The following is a 23,191-nucleotide window of genomic DNA, read 5'->3' on the forward strand; positions in this document are numbered from 1 at the left end:
TTTTTCTAAAACGGGCGTCATGAAATCTCCCTATTGATCGGTTCTGACAGACGGCCGTCTTTAAATGTAGCAAACCTAGCAAACCTCGCAAACCTAGCAAACCTCGCAAACGTCGCAAACCTAGCAAACGTAGCAAACCTCGCAAACCACAAGGTTGCCAGATGGTATTTTTTATTGTATTCTTTTAAATTTCTTGGCTTTTTATTTATCGGGTGCATGTTTTTTAAAACCCTTTTGAACAAGTTACTTGTTTAGTGTTGATGTTGCAGAAGTTCTATTCTCATCTATAAAAAGATATAAAAATCTCTGCTTTGTTGGATATGGTTAGTTTTGATATAAATACATTTAAAGCAATGCCTTTGCGATCAACATTTGTGAGATAGCCTATTGCAAGTTAATATTAACGCAATATTTGGTAGTCAGACATTCGGGAATCAGTACTCCATCCCTTAGTTAGACCATGGTTGGGTGAGTTCACTAATTACTGGTTTTCTAAAAACCGGGCTGCAGACGATAAATAAAACTTAACTTTTGCAGACGACCGTACTTCCAGCCCTGGGCTACGCAGTGTGACACAAAACGAATAAGTGCCTAATGACAAGTTTTTGTGTGTGTTTAGAAAGTAAAGGATATTTTGTGAACGAAACCGGTTTTTCCAAGGTTTGGTCATTTGAAGTGTGTTTAAAATACCTATATGCTTTGGCTCTTTTTTGGGCTACTTGCAAAAAAATGGTTTGTTTTTGGGATTGGTTTGAAACGTGTTTTGGTTGGGTAATTTTGTGGAATCTGGCAACTCTGCAAGGTTTGCTTCTTTAATCACTATCAATCACTGGTTTATTTTTTTCTCAAATTATCACGACAAATACATTGGTACATTACATAGAAGTGAGAGAGGAAGGAAGCGAAAGACCTTATGAGGTCACCAAGTCAGCTTCCACCCCGGCGGCAGTACCGTATTTTACAAAAAAATACTACCAATGAAAATTATACTGAAAACACTTAGAGAAAATAATGAAACGTTGAATAAGGTTACAATCGCAATGTGGGGGTTAGTAAATGCAAGCCAAAACATGAGAAGATTGTATATGAACATAACATAAAAAAACAAAAACAGAGAAATCAAACAAAACACAAATTAGATCCCAAAAGTTGTCAGACATGTCAGATCAATTTCACTGAAAAATACACAACCTTTTAAATGTAGCAAACCTAGCAAACCTCACAAGGTTTGTACATTTGTACAATTACGGGAAAATATTTTTTGTGTTATGAGGTTTTCTCAGCGGGCGTCTTTAAATGTCGCGAACTCCGAATTCCTCGCAAAGCTTGAGAAGGTTTCTGCATTTGAAAGCCTACCGCAATAGGTTTTCATAGTCTCCCTAAAGATGATAGATTTAGACTAGCAGCAAGTAATGATAAGGTTGTCTGTAGTCTAGGCCTATCTATTTGGTGCAAACTATGAACAGTTGAAAACCTCATCGGCCATCAATTGTAGAAACCTTTCTCAAGATTTGCGAGGTTTGCTAGGTTTGCTATATTTAAAGAAGCAAACTTTGTAAAGTTGCCAGATTCCACAAAATTACCCAGCTAAAAACACGTTTCAAACCAATTTTTTTTGCAAGTATCGTAGCCCAAAAAGGAGCCAAAGCATATAGGCATTTTAAACACACTTCAAATGACCAAAACTTTTGGAAAAACCGGTTTCGTTTACAAAATATTCCTTACATTCTAAACACACACAAAAACTTGTCATTAGGAACTTCTTCCTTTTGTGTCACACGGCGTAGCCCAGGAACTACGGTCACCTGCAAAAGTTAAGTTTTATTTATCGTCTGCAGCCCGGTTTTTAGAGAACCACTGATTAGTGAACTCACCCAACCATGGTCTAAGGGATTAAGTACTGATTCTCGAAGTTGACGTGTATTGTTTTGATATGATGGTTAGAAATAAAAACAACTGAACTGAAAAAACTGAAAAATATAAATTGCGTTAATATTACCTTTCAAGTTTCAACATCTCACAAATGTTGATCGCAAAGGCATTGCTTTAAACGTATTTATATCAAAACTAACCATAACCAACAAAGCAGAGATTTTGATATCTTTTTACTGATAAAAATAAGACATCAACACTAAACAAATAACATAATCAAAAGGGTTTTAAAAAAAATGCACTCGATAAATAAAACGCCAAGAAATAAAAAAAATACAATTAAAAAAAATACCATCTGGCAACCTTGTGATTTGCGAGGTTTGCTACGTTTGCTAGGTTTGCGAGGTTTGCTAGGTTTGCTACATTTAAAGATAGCCTGACAGGCCAACACTTGAAAAATGGACTTCGAATTGCGATCACTTCCATTAAAGTAAATTTGAAAAAAGCCGTCAGGAAAAGAAGCCAGCTGCAAACTTCTCACTGAGCTCGTTTGAAGACAGTGTGACAATAAATTTGAATAGCAGTTTTCTTCAGAAATTTATGCGTCCTAACTTATTATTTCTGGAAGGAGATAACCCCTAATATAAGAATAACATGAATAACAAAAAAAACTACTCTTTTGTGCCTGCAACTACTAGAAATAATATGTTAATTAAACATGCGGCCCGCGGTTTCACCCAATTATTTATATCTGGCCCTCCTGTAACAAAGGTTGCACACCCCTGATTTTGCTAATTAAAGCCACCTAAGATTTATCTAAACAACAGAAGATAGAGATGTTTGAGTGGGGCTTGTAGGTTTTAAGACATCTCTAGTTGCATTGATGATAATAATAATAAAAAATGAAATGTTGCAAAGCAGAGTGCTTATTCATCTTTTAATTACAGGTATGCCACAGTAAATAAACCAATAAAGATAATAAGTACATTGAAGTTAACATTACCAATTGGGAGCTGGTATACATGCTCCCGCCCTGGTTAAACGGGCGATGACGTCACGGAGGAGGAATCCCTCAAAAAAATAGTGGAAAAGTAGGGTGAAATCAGTCAACCATGAAAATAAAAAGCATGCAAGTGTCCGCCTTTACTAAATTAGTGGTGATTTGCTTGTTTCTGTTTAGCTCCCTGAATGAGAACGCACTCGCAAAAATCAAAAGCACTTTGCGTGACAGCTAAAAACCTCGCTTAAACTATTTAACAGATGCTTAAACCATTGTTACGGCCAATCTCTGTACAAATCAAACGTCATATAAAACCGTTCAAGTCTACTGAATATTACGTCATGGAAGTTGCTAGAAAATGTGCCAAAATTGCACCATCGTTCATAGACTTGTGTCAAACTTGTTTGGACTTGTTTGGGCCTGTTTAAACAGGAAATATTACATCAGCTTTAAACACCTGTTGGAATGACTTCATAATTGTCTTTCATTTATTGCGTCACAGTTACTTTCTACGTGAATTTGAGATATTGATATCTATTCTGGTCATTCGTAAAATGATTGTTTGAAAGTTGGCCGCACATTTAACTGTTGGCTTAGTGCTTGCTAGCTGGACAAAGGTTCCGTCTTTTAACCAAGTAATTTGTATTGTAGTGACAGTTTTTAGGTGTACGGCGTTGCACCAGTCATTTCGATAGCCTCGGGCTAATTTTACTGGAATACACTTTTGAATAGACGTTTCGAAAGTGTGTTTATTTTTGGGTCATTGCATGCAGACGAACGGATTTGGGAATCTTACGTTACAATTTTCCCACGAAGAGATTATGGTTTACCGCTGTGACCATAAAAAATAAAAGACGATTCTCTGTCTAGTGTTTGGCACAGAAGCACTTAGAAGCAAAAAATAAAAGACGAAGTTAGTTAGTTGGTAGGCCAAGAAGCACTTAGAAGCAAAGAAATAATAAAAGAAGATCTTGTTGGTTGGTAGTCTAAAGAAGCAAAGAAAATTAAAGACATTTCTTCTCAGTTTGGTACAGAAAAAAAATAACTTTGACATTCATTGGCAAGAAAGAAGATTAAAGGCAATCCATCTGTGCTTGAAGATTCAAGTGGAAGAATCCAAGCAAGTTTTGTGGACGTTTGGACTTCACATACTCGTACAGCTACGGTATCGTGCATTTAAATTCTTTTTTGTATTTTTACGGTCTTTGCAGTTAAGTTTTTTATAACTACTGTAATTTTGTGTGTTTGTGTAACTTAATTTTTTAATTGTTAAATTTAGCCCTAACATTTAATATGTCTACACTCGGTGGTGACAGGGACTCGACCGCCGTCGACTCGACTGAGTTTAAGCCTGATGATGTTCTTTGCGGTCGGGCAGGCCATTCTGGGGAGGGACCCATTAACGATGAGGCTAAGTCAGTTCGAGAGGCCCGGCATCTTAGACGGGATATTTTGACTCAAATTGGGAAACTTTCTGTAGCCCTAGGTTCTTTGAGTGATAAGCAGGAACTGTTAATTTTTAGATCTAAGTTATTTACTTTAGAAGAGGAATTACGGCATTTCCATGCTCTTTTGAGTAAAATTGTTAACTCTGCAATCTTGGCAGAACTTCGTGATAGGGTAGATCCCGAATTTAACTCGTTAAAAAATAACTTCGAACAAAAAGAAAGTGAGTTCTCAGATAGGTTGGATGCTGACATACATCCTGAGGATAGCGCCTCAAATGTAAGCACTAGGATGTCTGAGAGCTCGTCACGGATAGTTGCACAAATTAACCTACAGTTAAGACGAGAGGAGCTCCAGATCCAAGCTGAGGCCGAAGCAAGAGCTGCTGAGGCCATCGCAAGAGCTGAAGCCATACGAGCTGAGGCTGCCGCGAGAGCTGAGGCCGACGCGAGAGCTGCTGAGGCCGCACGAGCAGAGGCTGCCGCGAGAGCTGAGGCCGAAGCGAGAGCTGCTGAGGCCGCACGAGCAGAGGCTGCCGCGAGAGCTGAGGCCGAAGCGAGAGCTGCTGAGGCCGCCGCGAGAGCCGAAGCTAGAGCTGCTGAGTTCGCACTCAAAGACGCTCAGTTGAGGGCCGAACAACGTAAAGAGGTAGTTTTAGCTGAATATCGTTCTGAGTTGGGCTCCCGGCGTAGCTCTAGGAAGGGCTTTTCTAGGCATTCCAGAAGTGAACATCAATCACAGTTTAATTTACCTAACCTTTTCCAGACGCCTGTTCAATCCGTAAGTGGACCTGTACAATCCACATGTTTTCCAGCTGTTTCAGGAGGTCTCGGGGCCGCGGCTAAGGGTCTTCCGAAGGCTGTAGAGCCAAGGTCTGCAAATTACAACCGAACTCCTCCCCCAGAGCGTACAGGTCACGGGGCCGCCATTAGCAGTAATGCTTTGCCCCCTTCACAGTTTTCAGCTCCGCTAGTTTTTGATCGCCCAGCTACACGTAATTTGGGTGGTTGTGAGAGGCGTATCGCGTCTCCTGATTTTAACGTGTGTGAGGATCGTGATCGGGCTGTGCATGTGACTGAGCCCACTCAGCCCCTTAAGGGATATAGCTTGTCTTCTCCCGCTAAATCGAGTTCTCAACAGCAGGATTGCTTTTTTGAATACCAAAATAGTAGGACGTTTTTCGATAAGGCGGCCTTGATTGGTTACGATGGTAATAATATGCCATTTGTCTTCTTTAAAAATCGTGTTATGGCCTTGATGGCAGCTTCGCCCTTTAAGGGAACTCGTTTGACTTTGTTGCAAGCAGCTTGTGTTAGAACAGCTGCACAAACGATTGCTAATTTGGTTTCTGACACTCCTGGCTTGTCAGAGGAAGACAGGATAGAAATGTCGTTAGCTCGCTTGTCCCAACGTTTTGGAGTTCGTGGAGGTCTTTTCGCAGAACCAGAAATTAGAAAGTATCGCTATGGTAGCAAATTGACTTCTATCTCTTCCAGTGATTTGAAAGAGTTTAAAGATGAATTGTCGCAGTGTTTGCTTTACGCGAAAGCTTATGGTCAGCGTGATAAATTAGAAGGACGTTTTGTTTTGGATTTGGCTAAGCGACTCCCGTTTGACGCTAAGCAGCGTTATCTTGACTTTTTAGGTGATCAGTATGGTAGCACTGAGGAACCTACCTTTCAGAGTTTGTTTGAATTTGTAGTACGAGAGGAAACGCGCAAGTCGACTGATTTTAGCATTATGCTAATGGGCGATTCTGGTGAGTCGCAGCATTTTAAAAAGTTTGGCAAAGGAAAATTGCCTTCATGTCCGGTTAGGCAGACGTCTGTAAAACCCCATGATAATGTCATGTCAGGAAGTTCGCAGTACTCGACTGCTGTTGGCGCACCGCGCGGTGGTGAGGCTAGACGAAAAGACCTGCCGGCATGTTTTTGTTGTTCATCACGTGGTCAAGTTGAATATCATTTTTTGTCTAATTGTAAAGAATTTTTGCGCTTGACACCTAAAGGTCGGAGAGATGTCATTGTGAAAGCTGGCAAATGCTTGAATTGTTTGCGCCAGCATATGGTTAGAGACTGTAATCATGCAAATAACTGTCGTAAGTGTGGACCTACCAACGATAGGAAACACTATTTTCTTCTGCATGATTTTTATGTGACGTCACGTGATTCTCTGGATTCGGTCGGTAAAGATGATGCTGGTGCCAGAGTTCCTGTGCGTAATGTTAAGATTGGAAATGTTAAAGCAGCCTTTAACCGCATTACTGCTGCTCGTGTTTTGAATCCAATGACTGGCAAATCGAAGTTGGTGTATTGTCAGCATGATCCTGGTTCGCAGTTGACCTTTGTTTCGAGTGACTTGGTGTGCGAACTTGGTCTTAAACCGTATGATAAAGCGTCGTTTAAAATGGATACTCTGGCTGGTCAGAAACCTACTTGTGCTGACCTTGTTAAACTCAACATCCAATCGTTAGAGACTGATGAACTGTTTTGTGATATAACCTCGGTGGTTAACCCAGCTTGGGCTGACGATGTTAAGACTTTACCACATAAGCAGGATTTAAGTAGTTTCCGTCATTTTCATGACGTGAATATGTTTCATTTGAATGATTGTAGTACTGTAGATGTACTGATTGGCAATGACAACGCTTATTTGATGTGGGCAAAAGAAGAACGTGTTGGTGAAAATCGCAGTGAACCGCATGCTTTACTCACTCCTCTCGGTTGGTTGGCTTGTGGTGGTAAGTCACCCTTAGTTGAAAGCGTTGCTAAAGTGTGCAGAGTGCAGACGTCTTCAGAGTCGGATGTCATCTCTGGCTTTCAGCGTAAAATTGAGTCTCGCGATATGGAAATAGCAGACCTGAATAAAGTCATTCAGGATTTGACTTTGCAAAATGAAACCTGTGAATTGTCTCGCAATGATAATTTGGCTAGAGAACTTGTCGAACCGAATATTGAGTTGAAAGATGGTCGATTTGAGATACCTGTTCCGTTGAAGGAAGATATTGATCTACCTAACAATTTTGTGTTGGCGTCAGATAGAGCTGCTGCTTTAAGGAACAAGGCTTTAAAACAATCTGAATTTCGAGGAACTTGTGTTAATGATGTAATGTTTTCGGGTCCTGATTTGTTAAACTCTCTGGCAGATCTCTTGGCTAGATTGCGGCTTGGCAGATTTGGTTTCGTGGCCGATATGACCAAGTACTTTTTTCACATTTTGGACTCTTCAATTCGTAAGCCCAATTTTATTGAACTGCTTACGTACACAGGCAGTGCCGTTCGGATCGTGAACGAACGCCCTTTGGTACCTTTGAGTGACGACCCTAGGGATTTTACTGTCATCACCCCTGCCTCACTTTTGACCCCATACTTAGACCCATACTGTGCTGTTGGGCAACCACATGATCGTGACCAATTAAGAAGGGATTATCGGTTCAATTTGTCACTTTCTCATCAGTTTTGGAGTAAATGGATCGATTTTTACTTGCCAGGTCTTCAAGGCCGGAAAAAATGGCTAAAAATGGCCGAGAATTTGGAGCCTGGTCAACTTGTAGTGGTAGGTTCTCTCCAAGACATTGGTAAACGTGGGAAGTATCAACTTGGGAGGGTGCATGAGGTAGTTCCACAAATTAGGAAAGGGAAGCCTGTGGTTCGTAGAGCCAAAGTTGCCGTCTGCAACTATGATGAGAGTACGGGGAAAGTGAAAGTAGACTACGTGTTGAGGGATATTTCGTGCCTCGCCCCCGTAAAGAACACCTAAGTGTTAGGGTTTGAGCCTGGTTTTGTCTGCGGTGGCCGATACTTGTCTGAGCCCGGAACAGTCGGTTATTATCGCAACTATTGTATATAGCGTCATTTAGCGTGTACCTATGGTACCAATTTCATGTATCGTCGTGTTTATTCTTATTGCTGTTCATTCTTTGCATGCCCTTTGTATTTGCGTATTAACTTAAACGTGAGTGATTCAAAAAATTTGTGTATCGTGTGTTTTATTCATTGGCTCACGATTGTCCTTCAATTCTTTTTTAGTTATGCCATGTTAGACTGTCATAACTAGGGGCCGCTATGTTACGGCCAATCTCTGTACAAATCAAACGTCATATAAAACCGTTCAAGTCTACTGAATATTACGTCATGGAAGTTGCTAGAAAATGTGCCAAAATTGCACCATCGTTCATAGACTTGTGTCAAACTTGTTTGGACTTGTTTGGGCCTGTTTAAACAGGAAATATTACATCAGCTTTAAACACCTGTTGGAATGACTTCATAATTGTCTTTCATTTATTGCGTCACAGTTACTTTCTACGTGAATTTGAGATATTGATATCTATTCTGGTCATTCGTAAAATGATTGTTTGAAAGTTGGCCGCACATTTAACTGTTGGCTTAGTGCTTGCTAGCTGGACAAAGGTTCCGTTTTTTAACCAAGTAATTTGTATTGTAGTGACAGTTTTTAGGTGTACGGCGTTGCACCAGTCATTTCGATAGCCTCGGGCTAATTTTACTGGAATACACTTTTGAATAGACGTTTCGAAAGTGTGTTTATTTTTGGGTCATTGCATGCAGACGAACGGATTTGGGAATCTTACGTTACAATTTTCCCACGAAGAGATTATGGTTTACCGCTGTGACCAACCATCCGCCTCCAGTTTTCGTCTGAATGCGCGCAGTGTCATCCTGGCTGGCCTGTTACAAGATCGTCTTGGCTGATATTAAGAATTGTCTTGCCGGCCGGCACCGGCAAGGCCGGCACCGCTAAATGTTTATTATCAGGTGTAGCTTCTGCGGCTTTTTCTTTGCGGCATTATTGTTTCCTTGTGTCGTAGCCTATTGATGTCGTGAAAACCTGAAAGCCTCTTCCCCTGCAGTCTCGTAAGTCAAGTGCAATGCTGCCACTCTCTTGTTATGGAAAAAATGTCCTTGAAAGTAAGAGCACTGAAGTGGATACAAATTTCAGATGTGTGACATGTCTGTAATAGCTAATAGAGTCAGTGTGGAGAGGTTGCAGTGAGCAAAATAAAATAAACTGGTGCCTCGTCTTCTACCATTATAATCCACAGCTGAAATGTGAGCGACTAAGCGTAGCCTACCGTAAGGTGGGACTAATTTGAATACTTTTCACAGTTATTTGCGTGTAGGCTATTTTTTAAAGTATTTATGGTAAATAGTGTCAGTGATTCAAAGCCTCTACAAGTATGCGAAACTGCCAGGATTAAGCTCTGCAAGAAGCTTTCCCAGTCCGAGGATAAAGATTCAATCAATCAATCAATATCTCAAATTTGGTCATCATTGGGTGTAACCGGACAAAAACCTTGCTGTAAACTTTGAAAAGCACTACAAACACATTGATGCAGCCAAGCAAAACAATAGGTCGGCCTACTTTGAACCAGTGCCGGTCTTTGGGGTGTGCAAACCGTGCAATCGCACAGGGCCCGCAATTAGCTCAGAAAATGCAGTAATTTTGTCATTTCCAATGGAAAAATTCAACAAAGAAATTAGCAACAAGAAAACATAGAGACTCAACGGGTGCAACCTATTTTGTCTCCTGAACATTTCTTACCTTGAAAAGATCGAGAAAAAAAAACAGAGCCGAAGTCGCCGATCGGAGTTTCCGCAAACATTTTAAAATTTCTCTCGATCTTTTCAGGGGTCGAAATTTGATTTTGTTACTCCGATTTCAGGGTTTGAATTTTTCAAGGGACAAAATAGGTTGCATCCAGACTCAACATAGAGACATAGCTTTATTTCCGAAAAATGCTGAAGAAAGCATATGATCTTATCCTTTTGTTATGCCACCGGACAGCACCATTTTACAGTGATATTCATACCCAAAGTTTTGTTCAACATGCTCTCAGAATGCCCCAAATTCAAAGGAATTTTTCAAAAACTTCTGGGGGAGCGCCCCCACACCCCCCGCCGCTTTGCCCTCCGACCGTCAAACCACTCCCCTCCCCTTTCAAAATCCCTAGCTACGCTACTGAATTGGTTCATTGTCATTGGGGCCCGCAAAGCATATTCCGCACAGGGCCCGAAATACCCTAAGACCGGCATTGCTTTGAACACTGCCTACTGGTGCCTAGACTAAAGTTATGCACACCAACATAGCGATAAATCGTTAAAAAACACTAGTATCAAAGAAAAACACTAGAACACTAGATGCAATCCAAAAACACTACTTAGATCTAGTGGAAAAACACTAGTAGTGGCATCATTGGTTAACTGTGTCATGATTAGGAATTTGAAACGCTAGCTCGGTATTTTAGGCGAGTAAGAAGTGACATTGGACCCGGACATTTTTGATAACAACCATTTTTTGGTTGCAGCCTGCAGGAGGCTTGTATGGTAGTCAGACCGACGATTCCCAAATTCGGCAAATATCGGACCTGGGTTAGGCCCTGCCCCACAATCGCATTTTAAATTTATATGGCGCGCGTTCTAGCGGTTGTAAATAATTTCTCTAAGTAAAATGCAACTTACGACGCACATAGCCTACACGTGATTAACACTCACAAAAAAATAAGTGTATTAAAACTATTTAAAAAGGTTGTGATTATGGTTTCGGCGGTGAAGGGGCACTTACTCCCCCTCCTCTGGATTATGATTTTACATGTAATTGACTCGTGAGGGTGCAATTTTCAAAAGTTGGATTAGCGTTTCACGCAAACACTTTCTCATCAGCTTCAGTTTTTTGATTTCTTTAAATATTTTTGCGCTCTGGGCGCAACATTAACCACTTAGCCTACATCAGACGTTAATAGTGATTTTTTTCACAATTTCCGCACCTTTTACCACTCAAATGTTACCGTAGTTTAAATTTAGAACTTTTCTTACCTAACTTATGTTGCAGCTTACAAAATGAATTTGGCTTCAAAAATTTTGCCCTCCCAGTGACGTATTAGATCATTTATTACAGTTTAATGATTTTCACACAATTATAATCGCCTACGAGTGTAATTCAATGTAGACTATAGGCTATGACACTTTAACAACATTAGCAACTGGAACAAATTGTGATACAACGTTGGCAGATGTAGAATCAACGTAGGCTATAATAAAATCATTATTTAAAATCATCATTATTTGACAGCGTTTTCTATTGATTTAAGCTGAAATTACCCTTAGAATGCGTAATTTCAAGGCTCTTTTTCAAATTTCTTAGGTTTCCCTCTAGACCCCCCTTACGGCTACTCATTTTCTCTTCCCAGGATTCTGTGCTGCTTACGCTGTACATTGCCAGTCAAAAAAAAAGCCTTCTAAAGTTAAGCTTTTAACGTCCATTAAAATTTAACCTCGAGCTCAATTTTAAAGCAATTTATATCACCTTAGTTTATGACGTCATTGAAAATACTGCCCCTCCTGGAAAAAGCCTTGCCCCTTCTTTGTCTCTCTAGCAAAAATAACTGGTTACGTCAATGTGAGTGATATCTACTGACTCAAAAGACAAGTGTTTAAGAGGTGCTCCTAATAAAATCCGCTGTTCAGTTTTAAAGTTGTAAAAACTAGAGATGTGTAGGAGGGGGCTACTATCTCTCAGTTGGTTCAATTTGCAAATTCTTTTCAAAACTCGCCTTCTGATTCTTTACGAGAGAACTTGCGATGAGTTGTGAAAAACATGGTCTGCTGATTGAAGACTGAAAACAGTGTTTTCATTATCTTGATTGAAGATGAAGATTATTTCTGATTTTATTTCTTCACCGCAAATCAAACAATGGGTTTTATAGTCGTAGCTTATACGTAGTTCTCCTTAATCGCGAAGCCGTTGATTGCGGTTTGTGCGCATCTGCTTGTGCTTGAGCGAATTTCTGTAGCAAATATTATGCACTGCAATTTCCTGTTGGCCGCCAATATTGTCATTTATTTGATTACAGACAACTGGGTTCTAGTGATAATACTGCTTTTGAACCTAGCGTCCCGCCATCATTTCCGCAGACAACCACTTTCTGAAAAAATTCGCAGATTCTACTTACATTGCTTTCCATATTGGCTCAAAAACTCAACATTTTATACTACTTGCTTTCACGCGTATTAGAACTGAAGAATTGGTAACCTACTGTCCCATAGCTCCGGCCACCTGTCAAAATGAGAGCAAGTTGGCAACCTGCTGAGAAAAATGCTCCATTTTACCTAAATTTAACGTCTGACTACGTTGCATCGACGTAAGAATGGCTACCTATGTAACGACCTAATTCTTCAGATTAGACTTTTGTGTTGCTTTGGTAATGATACAATCGATTTCATGACCTGGCTGGTCTGATGTTATAATTGTTATCCAACTTCTTAATTATGCTTTTTTTGAAATGTTTTTTTTTTGTGAAAGTTCAAGGTATAAATTATTACCAAATTTTATGTGCGCGTAATTTTCATGTTTGTCAGATAGGCTACGTAGGCCTACTTGTAACAGACGAAATTACATTTTTCGAAATCAATTTTAGTTAAATAATTACCGGTAGCATTTTGTAGAGTTGTAAAACCACTGTACTATCATTGGAGCTTAGTTTCTGCTGTGCAATTTTTCCAATGACTTCAGGTTCTATTTGTAATTCTTCCATTAACTCAATCAAAAGCTTATTCAGGTTTCTTCAAGCATTTGATAACATACATCAATAACTGCATTAAGAATAGCCTACCTGGCGTAAAACATCTTCGAAAAGACCAAACATAAACAAAAAAATAAAAAATAGACCAAAAAAAATAAACTAGCCTATGATCATCACCATTATAATTATGTTCCTTCCTCGTATTGAGGGCTGGATGCGATGCGCCATTGTTCTCGACCATGAGCTGTTCGTACTGCACCTTCATAACTTAATTTTGTCCATTTAGTGATGCTTGTTGTCCAAATCATTCTTGGTCTGCCTTTGTTTCTTTTACTATTTCCGTAGGCTATTTCTTTAACTTTTTTCTATAAACCAAAATGAAAAAAAAATTAAACCAAACGGTTTAAAAATTACCTAGATTTGTTTTAAATAGACTAAAATGGTAACATTGATTTTAACTGGTTTTAAGTTAGTTTCATTTATCAATCCATTAAAACTAAAAAATTAAAGTAGCCTCTTAATTCAGATTCCATTTTTTCAAAAACATCAAAAATCCTGATCCGCTCCGGTTTGTGCTCAACTCTAAACTGCAAACACCAATAACGGAGAGAGTATTTGTAATCTGCAGGTCGCTGCAGCAGATTAGATTTATTGACCAATCACAAGACAGGAACAAACCTAGCTGAAAAAAATTGGCGGGAAAAGAATTAGTAGACCACGTTTTTTACAGCTCGCAACATTTTGGCTGAAAACCTTTCAGATTCAGACTTGTCAAAAACAAACTTGGGAAAATTCAACAGGTGAGTTTTGAAAAGAATTTGCAACAAAAGTTTGATTAATAAGATTTGCGTACAATTTTCTAATGCAAACTTTTCAGGAAGCCTAACTGTCAGATTTATCAAAATGGTTGCTGGCATGCTTACGAAAATTGCCTGAAACATGACATTTCATCAAGTAGGCTATTGAGTGAACTAAACTGATGAGTGAAGACCTCAGCTGTTATACTTACAGTGAAAATGTCTCTGTACACAGAATATATCCCTGTTGTCTCAAAACCGGCAGCAATATTTTTGTGGCAAAAAGCATTTTCATAGGCTTGGTTTGTAGTGCCAGCCACATCATATATACCACAAACCTTTCCAGGATTATTTATTTGCCAGGAACTCAATGCTCTGTTGTAGTAGGCCTTAAACGGGCCATACACAGCCTTGTCCAAAGGCTGTAATTAATGAGATGTGTAAGGGTGTAAAACTAAACAGAAAAGTAGGCCTAATGGATAATTTTAATCAAATAATAGCTCATTTTGTCCAAGTAACTGATTTAATAATGCACGTTAAGCAATTCAAATTCAGAAGTAAGATTTCAGCAGCCTGCAACTTGAGGTAGGGTTAGTTGAGTCACTGCCTCAACTAGCCCTGCAGCTATTGACTCAACCAACCCCAATCCTTCCTCGTGACAATTATTGAACATATTATCTATAGGCGGGTCAATATATGAAAAATATGGGGGTAACCCCAAAAAAATTTATACAAAAGGTTTTTTTGTTCCAAGTGTATGATTAGGTTGTACTATACCCCAGAAAAAAAGTCTACAAAAATCTGACCCAGGGAAAGTGGTCAATTTACATAATTTGAAAATGGTGACCCCCAAATTTTTCAATGTACACAAAATTTTTTTTAGTTCAATTAACACACTATAAATGTATTAAACACATATAAACATGTTATCTATGCACCAAATGAACATATCAGAAACCGTCTGTGATGTCATTATGATGTCATGGAAGACATAGGCGTCGATTTTTTAACATTTAAGAAAAAATCTGAGGGGGCAAGATGATAAAAAGTGTAAAATATGTACCCAAATTTCAACAGTTCCATAAAATTACACTGTCAAAGCTACAAAAAAGAACAGAAAAGCAGGGAGGCGCGCCCCCCAAACAATTTCTACTGGGGGGCGCGCCCCCTGCCTCCCGGGAATCGACGCCTATGATGGAAGAGTATATGCACTAAACGTCAGAGAATGTCAGAGATGAAGTACCATTTTTCAAGTTATGATTGTTACATACTAGTAGTCATCACAATTATAATCGGTACTGTCTGTGTCGTCTTGATCCAATGGAAGGACATTGTTTGGGTTTTCACAGGACACAAGTTGGCATTGTCCACAAGGGTCAGGTCTGATGGACATTCTCGAAACTGTTTATGGGGACAATGCAGTAAAGCATATGATGGGCGGCAAAGCTGTGCAGAGAGCTTTGCGGGGCCACCTCTTGATAGAAAAATGCTTGAATGGATGCTGGTCTCTGAAATGATGGATAGTGATCCCGAGTTAGCTGGTTCAGTGAAGTCGTGTGAGGACATGTACACCTTGTTGATAGAAGGAAAGACCACATTGGAAACAGTAGCTACTTTGGAGACAAATGCTAAACTTCGGCAAGCACTTGACAAGAAGAAACTTGGCTTGTTTGATAAATCCAGGACAAGTAAGCTTTGGATTTCTTACATGAACATGGTCAAATGTACACGAATGCTGCTGATGGCAGATCGAATTGGTTCCTGGGATAGACATCTTAGTGCTGTTGCCGAGTGCTTACCAATATTTGCTGCTGCAGGGCACCACAACTACTTGAAATCAGCATACTTGTACTTGCAAAACATGCAAAACCTCAAAATGAAGGACCCTGCTGTCTTTAAGAAATTTCAGGATGGATTCGGCAGCAATGGCGAGTCGGCAGCAATGGCCGAGTGGTTAGCGCGCTGGGCTCACAGTCGAAAGCCTGCATGTTCGACTCCAGCCACCCGCACTTGCTGTTGTTTCTCTGGGCAAGAAACTTTACGATAATTGCCTCTACCCAGTGATCGATTTGGAGTAATGGGTAGTACCAAATTTAAGTCATAATTATAGTAAAGTAGACAACCGGAAACAGACATTGCCGTCGGCTGCAGCGTGGGTCAGGTGTACGTCGGAAGGCGTACACCGATGCATAGCGCTCAAGTCCGCTTTCCCGCAATGCAGGATAAAGATAAACAAACAAACAAACAAAAATGTCATCAGGCGAACCAACCAAGTCTGGGCTGGCCTTGGTTCGGACCTTGTAATTGAACAGACATTGATGAGATCGCTGAAGACAACCGGTGGCTTGACAAGGGGTAGTGGAATGAGCGAGGAGCAGCGAGCCTTGTGGGTGTTATCCTCACCAGCTTGTTCAGAGTACAATCATGCGATGGAGGACTTCAACAAGCGTAGCATTTACAACGAGTGCATAGCATAAGGAAATGAGTGGGGCAAGGATGAAGAGAGATCAGGCCGACCTCGCGAAAATCAAAGAAAAGCTCCAATCATTCAGTCCATTTTGTGCGGATCCAACGCTGAGGAACATCATCACTGGAGTGATTGCGAAAGATAATGTAAATGTTGATGACTATCGAACAGTCGGGAGGAAAATCTTAGAAAAAATGGAAGGTTAGACAGTTTTTACATATGCAAGTAAACGGAAGGACAAAGTGAAAACTTTACGTGATTCATGTTGCATCAAAGTTTTCCAAGATAGATCCATCGATCCCGCCCTACTTTTTCAGAGACTTTTGGTCATATCGAATGCAGGTGACTTTTCTCTAGAGGAGGTTCTAGAATACGAACTGAGCCCATTCCCACCTGTCCTGTTTGAGACAAGCAACATTATGAGGAAGCCAGAGAAAACACAGCTTGCTAAAGCAATCGATGAGTACGCAAGCAGCCTATCTGATGAGGCTGTTACCAACGAAGTACCACAGACCGAGAAGTATGTCCTTGATGGTGGTTCCCTCATGCATCGCGTACAATGGACGAAGGGAAGCACATACGGCGCCATTGCGGATGGCTATGTCGACTTTACCCTACGCAATTACGGGATGGCGACAGTCGTTTTCGACGGTTATCGTGATCAACCATCAGTGAAGGACTGCACCCACCAACGCCGTCAGCAGAAAAATCATCCAAAAGTGAGCTTCACTCCAGCAACAGTCTTCACTGGAAACAAGGAGGAATTCCTGTCACAGGGCTGCAATAAGCAAGGGCTGATCAACATGATAAGCAACAAACGACGAGAGAAAGGCTCCACAGTTATAAACGCTGAAGGAGATGCCGACTATGATATTGTTCAGGCAGCAATTGCAGCTTCTGAATTCCACACTACAACCCTGGTTGGAGAAGACACAGATCTCTTGATCCTTCTCCTCTATCATATGGACAGTCGGAAGAAGACAATGTATTTTCGTTTGGACAAGAGGTCAAAAGATCAGAGGGTGTACAATATTAATACCCTAAAGGAATGTCTCGGACAACAGCTATGTTCTCAGTTACTCTTCATCCATGCGTTTACAGGATGCAATACCACCTCACGAAATCTTCGAAATAGGGAAGAGAACACTCTTTCAGAAAGCCACCAAAGACGACAAAGAGCTAGAATCCTTGGCACTTGCATTTACACAACCTGGCCAGAGGGTGGATGCTATTGAAGAGTATAGCAAACAGTTAATGGTTCTACTCTATGCTGGAAAGCAAAGCGATTCGCTGGCATCTTTGCGACATTCTGTGTTGAAAAAGAAAGTAGTTTCAGTGTCATCCTTCGTTGCGCCAGCCCGACTCCCACCAACTGCATCTTCTACAATATTCCATTTCCTGCGTGCTGATCGATCGATCTGATCTGTCTGATCTGTTTGATCTGATTGATCTGAATCGATCTGATCTGATCGATGCACGATCGCTTGCACAACACGGCGATGTACATGTAGGAGGTACGGATTTCCGTGTACCTCTGCTTGTGGACAATGCCAACTTGTGTCCTGTGAAAACCCAAACAATGTCCTTCCATTGGATCAAGACGACACAGACAGTACCGATTATAATTGTGATGACTACTAGTATGTAACAATCATAACTTGAAAAATGGTACTTCATCTCTGACATTCTCTGACGTTTAGTGCATATACTCTTCCATCATAGGCGTCGATTCCCGGGAGGCAGGGAGGCGCGCCCCCCAGTAGAAATTGTTTGGGGGGGCAGCCACCCTGCTTTTCTGTTCTTTTTTGTAGCCTTGACAGTGTAATTTTATGGAACTGTTCAAATTTGGGTACATCTTGCCCCCTCAGATTTTTTCTTAAATGTTAAAAAATCGACGCCTATGTCTTCCATGACATCATAATGACATCACAGACGGTTTCTGATATGTTCATTTGGTGCATAGATACCATGTTTATATGTGTTTAATACATTTATAGTGTGTTAATTGAACTAAAAAAAATTTTGTGTACATTGAAAAATTTGGGGGTCACCATTTTCAAATTATGTAAATTGACCACTTTTCCTGGGTCAGATTTTTGTAGACTTTTTTTCTGGGGTACAGTACAACCTAATCATACACTTAGAACAAAAAAACCTTTTGTATAAATTTTTTTGGGGTCAAACCTTATATTGACCCGCCTAAAGCTTTATCGGTCTTACACAAATGTACTGTGCTTAAGATAGCTATAAACTATATGAAACTTTGACGCTATCTTCGCTTTCGCCTAACATAGCTTCAGCATCCCAATCAACTTTGAGCTGAAAATATTTACTTTTTAGTCCAAAAAATGGCATTTTGCTGACTGTATAACCTGTATAACTTGCATGGCTGCTAAAGCAAGATGGACACAGTTACCCATAATGCTTATTGTTTCTAGCAATTAATCTTCACGAAGTCATGCTTGGTTAGTCAGAAAACAATGGTGACTCAACTAACCCACTGACTCAACTAACACCACCTTCCCCTACATCATTATTCGACAATGTTTTCTATTGATTTAAGCTGAAATTACCCTTAGAATACGTAATTTCAAGGCACTTTTTTTTTATAAATTTCTTGGGGGTTTTCCCTTCGTCCCCCCTTACGACTGCTCATTTTTTCTTCCCAGGATTCTGTGCTGCTTACGCTGTGCATTGCCAATCAAAAAAGCCTTCTTAAGTTAAGCTTTCAACGTCCATTGAAATTCAACTCAATTTTAAAGCAATTTATATCACCTTAGTTTATGACGTCATTGAAAATATTGACCCTCCTGGAAAAAGCCTTGCCCCTCCTTGTCTCCCCAGCAAAAATAACTGGTTACGTCAATGTGAGTGATATCTACTGACTCAAAAGACAAGTGTTTGAGAGGTGCTCCTAATAAAATCCGCTGTTCAGTTTAGTTCAGGTTTGTTTAGTTGTGATGGTCAGAAATAAAAACAAACTGAGTTGAACTGAAAGTCAAAATTTGATAAAAATAAAGTCAAATTTTTTTTATTTTAGGTCGAAATAAAATGGCCCTACAGATTACAAATAGCCTACGCTGACGACAATACTGTTGTAGTGATTTAGTGACGCAGCGCTTACACATTTCTGACTTAAACTTCTCTTTCAAGTCATTATTTGCTTGCAAGTCCAGCAGTTTCAGTTGTAAATCCTTAGGAGCCGAATAAACTTCTGTAGTGAATGGAGAGCTGAGCATATTAAACTGCGGTTCCAGGTTCTTTAAGTCTTGGAACCTTCTGCCGAATTCGATAGCCAAGCAGGCCCGTAACTAGGAGAGGCGCAGGGGGGGGCGCAGCCCCCCATACAAAAATGTTGGCACCCCCTGGAAAAAAATGATGTTAATTAGCTCTGTTCGCTGACTTTTCAGTTTTATATGCGATTTTCTTGTGTTGTTTAATTGTAAACATTGTGTGTTTAATGATGTGGTCGAATGTTGTGTTAGACAGACTCGAGATTTAATGTTGGTTAGATCCAGAGTAGCCTACACCACTTTCCAACTGAGCAAAGCAGTGTGATAGCCGATAAGTCTCCAGAATACTGTGCAGAAAGTTGACTGCCAACTACACGCCTTACTGATTTGTGATTTCCTGGTGATGGAAGAGTTAGCCTAGCCTACTAGTTGCTGTAGGAATAGAAGAGGAAAGGGATCTGAAAAAGTTACTGATGTATGCTGTGATAGACGACATTGTTTTGGAGATGAAACTCAGATTTGCTGACAATTTATGGTTTTACACATCTGTTCGTGCCCTTTCAAGAAAAAATGAAAACTTCTTGGAGCGTGAATCTCTCATTCCATTAGGCCTATATACGCAACTGAAGATAGATATTCCATCAGAGGCGGAATTGCAAGTCGCAAAACAGTTCCTACATGACCATGTAGAAGTTGCAAAATTCCAATATATTAGCCTACTGAAAGAACTGTACAATCAACGACTGGCATTCCCGAATGTATATAAACTTGCTGCTACTATATGGCATCATTCGGGTCCAGTAGTGCGGTTTGTGAGAGTGGCTTCTCGGTCTTATCTCAGATAGACAAGCCTACGCCCAGGTTTATGTTCCAGACGAGACAGGCGAACTTGGCCCTGTTGGGGTTTCAAACGAAAATGACCGAGAAAATAGAGGTGGACGTTTTTGTTAATAGACTCAGTGAAGTCCACCAACGCCTTCTGTTAAGGTAGGACCTAACCTATCTATGGCGAGGATATATTTCACTGATGGTGTGAAATACATTCTCCATATTATCCTTAAAAGATTGATCTTGACGAGATGATTATTGATTCTGCACTAGGGAAAAAAAGGTGCAATGTAGGTTACACATTGTACAATTATTTACAAAACGATGAGTGACAGGTGCAGCGGCTGCAGCCCTATTTGATCATAGTCGAACGCCTATTTTCTGTGTATATTTTGTGTGATTTATACAGCGCATTAGAGGAAAATGCAACTAAACTAAAACGAACTCGAAGTTCATGAAAGGATTAACTAACAAAAGAGTCAACTACAAAATCATAAATTTTTATTTCACTGCGGTTTCTATGCCTATTTTTAACCATTTTATCGCTAGTTGATGGTCGGATCCGGATCAGATGTTTTAAAAATGATTTTGTTTCTCAATTTCTATACTATCGTCATTATAACTGCTTGCTACAGTATATGTAATTGACTCTATGTTGACTCTAATTGAATAATGCCAGTTTACGCTGCTGTTTCTATGATAATCTATGCTAATGTAAAAGCTGCTATATACGATTAATGTTTTGGCGTAGATATACCACATTGTGTACAAACGTCGTTTTCGTACATGATACGGAAGGTAAAAGTTGGGCCCCCTCTGGAATACTTTTTGCCCCCCCTGGTGCTCCAAGCTAGTTACGGGCCTGTAGCCAAGGTATCCAACTGAACTTTATACTTTGCTGCAAGTTCACCGGAAATGTTTGCTTCTTCCAGCAAAGAAAAGTGACAAAACCTGTTGTTACCAGCTTGTCTGAGGAACAATGACAGCTTTATTTGGAATGATTTAACGTGGACGTAGGCTGCATCTCGTGTGCAAATAAACCATTGCCCTGAAGTTTTACATTCAATTCGTTCAACTTTTCCAGGATATAAATGGCAAACCTAAAGTCCAACCTCCACTCTTCATCAACTATGTTGGTACTAAAATCACATTGAATGCTTTTCATTTCCAGGAACATCACGATTTCTTCTCTTAGCTCCCCACACTGGTAGGCCTATGGTAGCCGCAACCGTAGTTGTATTTTATGATCAAACAATTGAATCAAACAATGCGTGAGAGCATGTTGCAATACATGCGCGACTGATGTGTGTGTGTTTACGCACTGAAAGTGAAGAGAAAAACACACTCGTAAAGGGAATAATATTTTGTCATGTAAGCTGTTTAATTAAAACAATAAGTGATGAGTAGGAGTTTCTGCAAGTGCCGGCAGGCCGCATAAAATGGTCTCGCGGGCCGTAGTTTGCCCACCCCTGATGTAGAGGCTTTCGACACGGTGTCAGTTACCGAGATTGATGGAGTGAAGTTTTCGATTGTTACCGGGAAATTATTCCAGCCATTTGGTGCCGCTGAATGGAAAGCAGCCCTTAGAATGCGTAACTCAAGCGCACACCCCGAGAGTGGAACAAGCGCTGCTTGATCTTGAAGCTTCTTTGTTCACGAAGTCACGCATTAACCAACCGATCTATCGGGGTGGACAATTCAGTCTTTTCTTTCCTTCTGGTTTTTACTCCACACATTTCTCTCACTATTGCCCTTTCCGACTTTCAGTTCTTCTCAGAATTGCAAGTTCACTGTCTCTTAGGGCCCATGTCTCACTTCTTTTATTTGACAACGTTTTGTTCACTGACTTTTACATTGTAGCACAAGGAATGATGAACTCGTTTTGTGTTATTGAGGTCAAACCAGACAATGGAAAACTAGGCGATGCGCCTCGCTTCTTACGCACGTTGATGCGCAAAGCAATTACCGTATGAGCTTATCGCTTACAAGGGCAATAGAACCGATTTCACGCCTTGCCAGAATATGGCTAAAAACTCTGGTCCTTCCCCAACCTTTTTCCAGATCCGCTACTGCATTGTCGGCTTGCCAATCTCTGTGCATATGGTAGACTATGTGTAAACTGTAAATATACTTAATTTTTCTTCGGTTGCGTGAACAAGTGATAAAAGCGCCAGCGGGACGCTGAAAAGCACGTTCGTTCGACAAAGCTCCAGAGCACGCACGCGGCTGTCTCTCGACAAGGTGAAACTACGAAGGAGCCTCTAATCCGAGGATAAACATTCGCATAACCAATCTTTAAATTACACAATACTTTCTCCCAATTTTTTTTTTAAAAAAAAGCCTAAAATTAAAATCTATATGCTGTAGAACTTAATATAAAACAAACGGGGCCGCGCGTCCTTTAGGCGAACCAAACAACCGCATAAGGCGCAGCCTTCCAGGGGGCACAGAAATTACCTTTTAATTTATTAGTTTAGTAACTTTTTTGAAATTATTTTTCTTTAAACAAAAAGTTTTTTTCGAATATTGTCGCACAAACAATCCACTGTTAGAGTCATTGTGTTTCCGGGTTCGACATGACCAAATTGATAACGAAACAAAAGTAAATTTGGTGATAAAAGTGTAAATTTTGACTAGCTTTTTAATTTTGAACTGCTATTCTCCACCGTAAACTAAAGCAATGGGGTTGTGCGATCCACTCGGTGGCGCTACAACTGGGTCCTAGCAACACGCTCGCAGTGATTGCTTCAAGCTTTAGCACGCTTTGCGTAACGCGCGTGCAGCTGATATGGGTTGGATGGGAGTGCAGTGTTGTGTTGATGTGAGGGTAAGAAGGTGCATATTACCAAGTTTGATACATTTTAGGCTTGATTTAACGTTGCTGTGGCTATAAAAGCAAATAAGTAAACAGGTTTTTTGAACACATTGCATGACAAGGTATCGACTTGTGGTGACAGGCAGAGAGGGAAACAAAGCAGTTTTTGTAGCTATAATCCTTTAATAATGCCCTTG

This window comes from Aplidium turbinatum, chromosome 6, assembly GCF_918807975.1.
Source record: "Aplidium turbinatum chromosome 6, kaAplTurb1.1, whole genome shotgun sequence".
NCBI lineage: Eukaryota > Metazoa > Chordata > Ascidiacea > Aplousobranchia > Polyclinidae > Aplidium > Aplidium turbinatum.